The sequence below is a fragment of the Phacochoerus africanus genome, chromosome 2 (genome assembly GCF_016906955.1).
Source record: "Phacochoerus africanus isolate WHEZ1 chromosome 2, ROS_Pafr_v1, whole genome shotgun sequence".
NCBI lineage: Eukaryota > Metazoa > Chordata > Mammalia > Artiodactyla > Suidae > Phacochoerus > Phacochoerus africanus.
Window position 1 is genome coordinate 189,599,272 of NC_062545.1, and position 2,377 is coordinate 189,601,648.

Sequence of the window (2,377 nt, forward strand, 5' to 3'; positions counted from 1 at the left end):
CTGGTGTGCTGGGCTGCACAGCATTCCTCCCAAATTCTTGTCCTCTGGGAACCTTAAAATGTGATCTTATTTGAAATTAAGAGTTTGGGAGATATAATCAAGCTAAAAACGTGATTGTACTGGAGTTCGCTGGTGACTCAGCAGGTTAAGGATCCATGTTGTCACTACTGTGGTTCTGGTTACAGCTGTGGCTCAGGTTCGATCCCTGGTGCAGGAACTTCTGCATGCGATGTGGGTGGCCAAGAAAGAAAAAAAATTAGTTGATACTAGTTTAGGATTAGGGCCCTAATTCAATGACTGGTATTCTTATAAAAGGGAAATTTGGACACAGAGATACACAGAAGGAAAAGGTTGTGAAAACATAAGGAAGATGTCTGAAGAAGACCAAGTGATGACAGAGAAAAAGACCTGATGCGCCTATAAGCCAAGGAAAACCAAGCCCTGCCAGCAACCACCAGAAGCTAGAAAGAGGCAAGAGGTATATTCTTCTAGAGACTTCACAGAGAGCACCACCTTGCTGACACCTTAATCTCAAAACTTCTAGCCTCCACAACTATGAGTGGATACATTTCTATTTCTGTAAGGCACTCCGTTTGTGGTACTTTCTTATGGCATCCCTAGGAAAGAAATACAGCTGGTAAGTAGTCAGGGAAAACAGGATGGATAATAATAATACTTTATAGTTTCAAAGTAACATGTCAACCAATCCTCACAAACACTCTGAGAAGGAGCAGGGCAGTTTATAGATAAGAAAATGGATGATACAGGAGTTCCCGCTGTGGCTCAGCGGAAAAAAATTTGACTATGATCCATGAGGATGCAGGTTTGATCCCTGGCCTCACTCAGTGGGTTAAGGATCCAGTGTTGCCGTGAGTTGTGGTGTAGGTTGCAGACATGGCTTGGATCTGGAGCTACATAGGTCAGCAGCTACAGCTCCAATTGACCCCTAGCCTGAGAACCTCCATATGCTGCCAGTGTGGCCCTAAAATAGCAACAACAACAACAACAAAAAAAAAAAAAAAAAAAAAAAGAAAGAAAGAAAGAAAGAAAAGAAAAAGGATGAGTCAAAGCATTATAGTCTCTGTGTTCCCCTTTGTGGATCAGCAGTAAGAACCTGACTAGTATTCATGAGGACTAGGTTTGATCCCTAGCCTCACTCAGTGGGTTAAGGATCTGGCATTGCTGTGAGCTCCCACATAGGTTGAATTAGTGGCTGGGATCCGGAATTGCTGTGGCTGGTGTAGGGTGGAAGCTGCAGCTCCAATTTCAGCCATAGCACGGGAACTTCCATGTGCTGAGGGTTTGGCCCTAAAAAGACGAAAGAAAAAGAGGAAGAAAAGAAAGAAAAAATAGAGCTGTGGAATTTCTGCAGTAGCTCCGCAGAAACGAATGTGACTAGTATCCATGAGGAGGCAGGCTAGATCCCTGGCCTTGCTCAGTGGGTTAAGGATCCGGCTGCGGGTGAGCTGTGGTGAAGGCAGGGTAATTACAAATCCAATTCGACCCCTAGCCTGGGAACTTCATTGCTGCGGGTGCAGCCCTAAAAAGAAAGAAAGAGAGAGATAGACAAAGAGAGAGAGAAAGAAAGAAAAAAACAGAGCTGTGAAATGACAGGATGTAAACAATCCTATCAGGGAACTCTTATTGTGTTGTTCAGACTGGCACAGAAAGTTTACTAACTTTTCTCGGGTTACACAGCTACTAGGTTTAGTGTAAAAAAAGAACCCTTGGTTCATTGTTCCTTCCATTAAACCACCTTGATTGTTCCTCCACAGATTTGTAGATGCTACTTGAACTGCTTTCTTTCACATTAAAATTAACTTTCAGCAAAATGACTACCAAATAAAATTCTGTGTGTGTTATTCCTTAAGGCATCAGCAGTATAGTTTTTGAAATCAGAAAGACTAGGGGTCCAACCTTGGCTTTGCTATGGGAACATTCCTACGGTTTCGAACAGGTAAAAAAGTAACACCTATTCTTGGCATTCCTTGCGAAGAATAAATGATAGGCAGAACACCTGGCCCGGAACATTTTACTCCAAGACTGCGCGAAACGAAGCTTTTGGGTTGCATCGTCTCTCAGCTGCTGCGGCATTAAAAGGTCTAGAAACGGTCCACAAGAACCCTGGGAAGCACCTCGATCCCGGCGCTACTTGAGGGCGTGTCCGGAGGGAAGGACCCGTAGTTGGCTCCGCCCCAACCCGGGGCGCCCGACGCGCCTGATCGCCTTGGTCCTCTGCATCCCCCACCTCCGGATTAGCGGCCGCCCGCCCGCCTTCCTCCCTAATCCGAAAACGGGGCGCCTGAGAGTGTTGGGGACCGACGCGGAGTGAGGCACAGCCTGGGGCATCCCAGCCCGGCGCGCCGCGGCCACGCGA